General features: G+C 33.6%; 1 non-coding gene across 1 annotated transcript; it reads right to left on the reverse strand.

Moving 5' to 3' along the window:
- Window positions 1-6008: 6008 nt before the first annotated feature.
- Window positions 6009-6111, reverse strand: LOC122116344. Its single transcript, XR_006148945.1, has one exon. It is a non-coding gene; the product is annotated as a U6 spliceosomal RNA (small nuclear RNA).
- Between the last annotated feature and the right edge of the window lie 335 nt (window positions 6112-6446).

The raw sequence follows: 6446 nt of genomic DNA on the forward strand, positions 1-6446 counted from the left end.
ATTATTTATATTGGGATTAGACAAGTGTCAAAGTATTAATGGAATAAACATTCAGTTTACTTTCATATATCCAATATAATACAATTAACCCCTTATGGAAAATTAACTCCAACTGTAGAAACAATGTCAGGAATATAAAATAAGCCTCAATACATATAATCTGGCACATATAAACCAGCATCTACTCAGAAATTCAGTCGCTCTATAAATATTTATTTGTTACAAAATAATAAATATTTAATTAATGAATATGACTTTTGTCATCTGAAATACTCCTCGTGACAATAATTGTGTATAATTGTATAGATGTCACCTACACAGGAATTTAACATGCATTTAGAAATCAAGTTTCCACAATTTAAGCTAGATGAGAGGAGTAATATCCTCGTGTATTGTGTGGTGTGAATTTTACCACAGTGCTGAACCCTTCCACCTAATACCAAGAGTCATATGCAATAATTTATTTCATGTTAAGATGAGTGCTAAGTGTAGAATACAATTTGAATTATTACATTAATTCACAGAAATGAAACAATAATGATATGTTATTTGTTTAGATTCTAATGCTATTCAATTTTACAATTCATGAAATATATTATTAAAATTAGTTTCACTTTCTTCTTTTCTATAGCTGGCTATTTAAACATTACAAATTACATATTACATATTAAACATTCAATATTAAGAAATAAAAAATGAGTAACTTATTATTAAAATGATATATTATTAAATTGTGATTTAAATTATAGTGCTAACAAATTGTGTTGAAAACAACATTTAATAGAATTATGGGTAATATTTTTTAAACTCAGCGGCTTGTTATTTGTTTCCTAATTGTGTCATTTGTTATTACTGGCCCAAGTCATCTCTTCACCTCGGTTAGTTTTCTATTTCATCTCTATTGGTTTGCTGATTGTGCATTTTGTTTTCCCTTTTTAATGGCTGACATGAGGCTGAAAATCTGTATGCTAGGTTATTACTTCTTATGTAAAAGTAAAATTACTGATCTCCACAGCTGTTGCCCGCACTCATATCTCCTGTATTGCTGCTCACATATATTTTATTTTATTTTTTATTTAAATTGTATTGTCAAGATAAAGTACGGGGGGGGGGGTTAGTTACATAAGTAAGGTAATGAATTCATTTCTTTTATAACTTGTTACCCCTTCTCCAATTTTTCTCCCTCCATCCCAATGCCCCCCCCCCAAGATTATTTCCAACATTTTGTTTTGTGAGTATCACAGTTGTTTAGGTTACCCATTTGTCCTTTGTCTCACCATTTTGTTTTTTCTATTTCCTTTCCCAAGTTCAGATCAACATAATTACAATACACAGGGCATCAAAATCCAATACAGTGACTTCAGGCGATAAACCATAGGTGGGGAAAACACAAATAAAACAAAAATAAAAACAAATCCCATAGTACATTAAGAACAACAACAAAGAACATGTATTGGAGTTTATTTCACTTGGAATCACCTTATAGTGTCATACGTACATAGCTTTGAGCTAATCTGCTCATCTACTATGGTTATCCTTGATGTACACAATAATGCTCCCCTATTACCCAGTAATCTCACTTCTGGGCATTTAACAACGTGACCACAAACAAGGCTACACTAAAGCTACCAGCACAATTATGTTTATTACAGTAGTATTTACCCTAGCTAAGATATGGAATCAACTCAGATGCCCCTCAGTAGCTGAATGGATCAAGAAAATGACACACACACACACACACACACACACACACAACAGAGAGATATACATACATGCACTACTATGCTTCCAGGGCTGGAGAAGTGGCTCAGTGGTAGAGCACTTGCCTTGCATTCCTGTGTCCCTGGATTCAATTCCTCTGCACCACATAAGCAAAAAGAAAAAAAGCCGGAAGTGGCGCTGTGGCTCAAGTGGTAGAGTGCTAACCTTGAGCTGAAGAGCTGAGGGAAAGTGCCCAGGCCCAGAGTTCAGGCCCCACGACTGGACACACACACACACACACACACACACACACACACACACACACACACATACACACAAAAAATCCTATGTTTCCATCAGAAAGAAAGCTACCATCTCATTTTTGAAGAAATGGAAGATCTTCGAAATAAATCATATTAAGTGAAGTAAGCCAGACTTAAAGAAACATAGGTCCCATGGTTTCTTTTATTTGTAATAATTAGTTTACATCAAGGATAATCTCATGTAGTTTAATTTGACATTTTGTTCTATATTGAGCATGCAACATTATTGCTATATTGTTTGTTATTATTTCTACAAATAGGCAGGAATATTTAAAGAATTACGTTCATCTTATCCATTACTGAAGGAAGAACAAATAAAAGAGCAACCCCTACTCGGAAAAACAACTCGTACTAATTTAGCTTCATTCCTATGTAAGGCCAGTGTTGTCCCCTGTATCTTCAGTTGTACATTACGACTCTATACCGGTTCAACCAGTATATCTACTATCTTCTACATTGTGACCTAAATGCCACAGTAATTCCACTTTATTTTACTTGTTAAAAAATTTCTCTCTTAATGTTTGAGCTTGGTTTGTGTGTGTGTGTGTGTGTGTGTGTGTGTGTGTGTGTGTGTGTGTGTTTACAAAGATCAGAGTACATTATTGTTCTTCATTTAGAATACATCTTTCAGGTCATTGTAAGTTGTGGCTAATGGCATAAGTATCTTGCTATTTTAAGAATGAAACAGAGAAAGATATTTGTGCATGTATCACGGTTGCTTTATTAGTCTGTAGTTGAACACTGAACTTCGATTTATGTATTGGCTGTTGTTGTGAATAATGTGAATAACAATGAACTACAGATATATTTGAGTTACCCAGAGAGAAATAATCACATGATTGGTGGGGCAGATGATATTTTAACTTTGGAGTTCTATAGAAAACTGCATATTACTTTCTGCAAGGAGAACACTAATCTGTATTTTGAAGAAGAGTGTAGAAAATCTCCTTTTCTCCACACTCTCACCAACATTATTACCTTTGTTAAAAGGTAATAAAGTGCCGGTTTTTGCTATGTGCAGTACCCCAGACTGGCCTTAGACTTATCCAACCTCCTAAATGCTTGGAATTAAAATCTTTTACCACCACACCTGATTCCTTTGATCTTTTTGATAAAAGTTATAGTAGTTATGAAGTAGTATCATAGTAATTTTGAATTACATTTCTCTAATGACTTCTGCTCACAAAACATTAAGCCAGCATAGGAGTTGTATTAAACAACTTTGTAAACTTACTGGCGATTTTTCAGGGCTTTAAGAAGAATATGTCTATTCAGATCTTTTGTCCATTTTTAATCTAGTTTCTTGTTAATCTCATCTTTAATCTCTCTATACAAAATCAACAATTAATTCAAAGTAGTAGAAAGGAAAAATATTAAGCAACTCCTATCATTTTCAATTATCAATAGCATGATATTTCTTAATCATTTTCTGTTGACGCTTGAGACTATATAACTCAATTTAGTCAGACTTTTTACAAGGCTGTATGTGTTTTATTTATTTTACTTTGATTATTCTTTCCAAAGCCTGTGTGTCTAATTTCCCTTGGTTTCTTTCAGTCTCAATTAGTTGAGGTGTCAAATGAAGAATAAATGGAAGGAAGCAAACAAAAAAATAATATAGTTCAGCTCATCTGATGATACCTCTACAAGAATGAGGAAAGAGTTGATCCAAGAACCTATGATAGGACATCAAAAAGAGAATTCATTTTTCTAGGTCTTTCTTATCTTTGTGATGTAATTTAAATAATGTAAAACACAATTTACTACTAAGATACTTTTATGTTTTATCAGTTTTGCACATTTTCATATGCACTTCACCTCAGTCTACAACATTCCTTCATCATTCTGTCCCTGATATTTTTACATACACAAGACATAAGATAACCAGTTTGATTTACAGCATGAGAAGTTATCCACCTGGCTTCCTTGGAAGCAGAGCATGGTCAATAGATAACATTACTTCTGATTGCTCACTACATGTAATGGTTTCTGTAATACTTATCACATTCTTTTTAGTATTTTATAAACTTCTGGCTAAACTCAAACTCATTCATAGACGTTTGTGTTAAGTATTTCACAAGTTTTATTTCCCTTAATTCTTAAGATAACATTTTCTATAAAACTAATGTTATTACCATTTTAGTGTTTGGAAACATTGTAATTAAAGGCAGTAAGTGCATGGCTCAAACACACACTTTGAGCAAAGAAATGAGTCAAAGTTTCCAAAAGTCTTTCAGCAATACACAAAAGGTAGGTAAAATCTCTCCATTCTCTTACACTCTCAATTCAATATTCATATTTCCAAGAAATAATAGCATAGCAATTATTGCCCATGGTGATAGTTTTCTGTTATATTTGGTCTTCAACACAGATTGTGTTGGTGACATTGGGTTATCATGCACAGAGCTGAGCTTATAAGAGAAAAATTTCTTCAGTCCCATAGTTCCTGTTTCCTTTTTAAAAAGTACTAAAACTTTTAAATATTTTCACTTATTGTGTTAAGAATCCAAAAAAACGAAAAAAAAATTGCATATAATCACTCCAAAATGCTTTAAAAATAAATGATAAAACAGGACCCCGTGAAGTAAACTTTCTTCTACTTTTAAAATTATTCTAAAAGACTTGCGCTGGTTGGTCACATCTGTAAACCTAACTATTCGCCATATCAACACTGAAGCTAGAGATCTGTGGATAACAGTTGGAAACCAATGAGGGAAAAATAAATTCATAGGATTATTTTTCAAAAATTTCAATGAATTAGCAACAGGCCAGGAATGGAGATGTAGCTCATATAGTAGCTCACCAATCTAGAGAGGAAAGGCCTAGCAAGACTTTGAAGCCCTGATTTCAAACTCTGAGCACACCAACATACATGGAATTGGATGAGAACACACACTCTTGCACACACACACACACACACATTCAAAATACCTTCATATTAATGTTTTGCATCAATTTCTTTGTTAACAATATTATATGAGTAAAATAAAGGAAATAAACTCTTCCATCTCAGAACATGTTATATGTTTTCTATTGTAAAATTCTGTACACAGGGGTCACATTTACATGAGCAAGGTAATGAGTACATTTCCTAACATGCATTGTTACCTCCTCCTTTATGTTCCCCTACCATCCCTTCCCTCCCACCTTTACAAGCACACTACCCTCCCTAAGTACACTTCCCCTGCCTAAATTGTAAAGTTCATTTTTCATCATAGTGTCTTGTGCATCTCATTGTTATAATGGGTCAACCTGTATCCCTATTTAAGCATCTTGTTTTTTTCCTTTCCCTCCCCAAATTAGAGGAACATATATACAAGATGTGGGCGCACCAACTTCAAATACAGTGTAAACGGGTTATAGCATGGGGGAGGAACATATAAAGAAACAAAAAAAACACATCACCTGTTATAAGTACGTTAGAATCAATAACAAGCAAGAGAAAAACACACGTGTGTTCCTATCTTGGGTTTGATTTGCGTAATCTGGTCATATGTGCAAAGCTTTTAACCTTTTCTGCTTATCTCAGACATAAAATAGTTATTAAAAATTAAGGAAAACATAGGGCTTATGTTTCTTTGGATCTGGCTTACATCACTTAATATTTTTTTCCAAGTCTTTCCATTTTCTAACAAATTGGGCGATGCCATTCTTTCTGATGGAGGCAAAGAATTCCATTGGTATAAATACCACATTTTCTTGATCCATTCATCTACTGAGGGGCATCTGGGTTGGTTTCAGATCTTAGCGATGGTAAATAATGCTGCAGTAAACATAGTTGTGCTGGTAGCTTTAGTGTGGTCTTGTTTGTGATCATCTGGGTAAATGCACAAAAGTGGGATTCCTGGGTCATAGGGGAGCTCTATGTGGAGTCTTTTGAGGAACCTCCATAGTACTTTCCAAAGGGTTGAATAAGTTTACACTCCCACCAAGAATGCAGTACAATTCTCTTGTGGCTACATCCCCTCCAGCATCTGTTGTTGTAAAAGTATGGAATGGTTCAGGAATTTGCCTGTCATCCTTTCTCAGGGGCCATTCTAATCTTCTCTGTATTGTTCCAATGTTAGAGTACTTGATGCTGAATTGAGCATAGAACATTTTTTATATATAAAGTGTAATTTATTTTCTTAAACTAGACAATTCAACAAAAAGTAAGCTCAAAAGAATTGCCATGAAATTTTAGAACCATGTACTTCTTACATAAGCACACATTTAAGAATAAAGACTGACATGTCAAAAACAAAATAATTCCAGATATTTGTTGTTCAAGAGATGTGTAAGAGGAGGAATTCAATTATTTTATACAAGGCACCTGTCATAATGAACACTGAAGCAAGTGTTAAGGTTTTTTTTTAAGTTTTAATGTTTTAAACATATTTAATTTTGGGAATTTGCTTATATATGCCAAAACTAGGACTGTTT

Source organism: Dipodomys spectabilis, unplaced genomic scaffold (genome assembly GCF_019054845.1).
Source record: "Dipodomys spectabilis isolate Male_0828 unplaced genomic scaffold, ASM1905484v1 ptg000131l, whole genome shotgun sequence".
Taxonomy (NCBI): domain Eukaryota; kingdom Metazoa; phylum Chordata; class Mammalia; order Rodentia; family Heteromyidae; genus Dipodomys; species Dipodomys spectabilis.